This window comes from Carlito syrichta, unplaced genomic scaffold (assembly GCF_000164805.1).
Source record: "Carlito syrichta isolate Samal-C Ts95f unplaced genomic scaffold, Tarsius_syrichta-2.0.1 Scaffold315224, whole genome shotgun sequence".
NCBI classification, from domain to species: Eukaryota; Metazoa; Chordata; class Mammalia; order Primates; family Tarsiidae; genus Carlito; species Carlito syrichta.
In genome coordinates this window covers 418607-420141 of record NW_007259320.1, presented here as the reverse complement: position 1 = coordinate 420141, position 1535 = coordinate 418607, and positions in this window count along the sequence as shown.

The window sequence follows — 1535 nt, the reverse complement described above, 5'->3', positions numbered from 1 at the left end:
TTGGCAGTAGTGAGAAACTGTCAGGGGAGAGGGGACACACCTCAACAACAAGGGTACCTGCATAATCAACGTTTGTATACCTAACCCTGAATTGTACCCCACATTTCTAAAATAAAAAAAGTTGTTCAGCTCCTTACTAGGAGTATAGCTTTCCATATATTATTCAGATTTTATTCTTGGTTTCCTCAGCAATGAGATGAATATAATAGCAGTAACTCCCTGACAGGATTATTGCTAGAGCAAAATGAATTGATAGTGTCCCCAGCTACAGAATAAGCCTCAATATTTTATGCTCAGAACAGGCTTATCAGGAGGCTCAAATAAAAGCATCGCACTTGTTTTTTTTTTTAACTTTCTTCTTATTTATTTATTTGCTTGTGAGGCACAAGTAAGGATTTGCGATACAACTTGCATGCAGGTGAAGTTGGGGTTTCCAGCTGGCCCTTTCTCCCTTTGTCGTGGAGCTGGTATCCAGTGTGTTGCCACGTGCACCCTCTCTTTTCGCCTCCCCTCCCTCCCCTGGTAGGCACCCTTGTGCTCGGTGACCAGCAGCTAAAGCATCACACTTGAAGGGGCTTTATGGATGTATATGCTTATTAAATGAAATTTGTTTTCCAAGTTTAGTTTCAGGACAGAGTAAGACGTGTATTTATAAGCATCCATAAGCATCTGAGAGAGATCCAGCAACACTGTGGTGTTGTGTATACTGTGGCTGCTTTTGGAATCTGGGAGGAAGAACTGTGCTTCCCATTTGCTGGAGAAAATATATGTCGTATGGTCATCCTCAGTAAAACAAACCACAACAGATGCTGGCGAGGATGCAGAGGAAAAGGAGTGCTTCTATGCCACTGGTGGGAATGCCAACTAGTGCAACTTCTTTGGAAGACAGTGTGGTGATTTCCGAAAGAACTAGAAATTGACCTTCCATATGAACCAGTGATAACCCTATTAGGAATATATCTGAAGGAACTCAAATCATTCTACCAAAAAGATACCTGCACATGAATGTTTGTTGCAGATCTATTCACAACAGTAAAGACATGGAACCAACCATGCTGCCCGTTGAAGCGGGACTGGATAAAAAAAAAAAAAAGTGGTACATATACACAATGGAATATTATGCAACCATAAAGAAGGACAAACATTTGGACTTCACAGCAACTTGCATGGATTTAGAGTCGATCATACTCAGTAATCTATCACAGAAGCAAAGAACAGAGTACCATATGTTCTCAATCACAAGCGGATCTTGAACCATTATCATAATACTGTATGAAAGGGATTGGCAGTAGTGGGAAACTGCCAGGGGAAAGGGGTGGGATTGGCAGCTGAGGGAAACTGCTAGGGGAGGGAGGGGCATACCTCATCAACAAGGGTACCTGCGTCATGAACACTTGTATACCTAACCCTGAATTGTACCCCACATCTTTGAAATAAAAAGAAAAGAAAATATGTGTGGTAAAAAGATAACAAAGCAGCCGGGTTCGGTGGCTCAGCCTGTAATCCCAGCGCTTTGGGAGGCTGAGGTGAGTGGA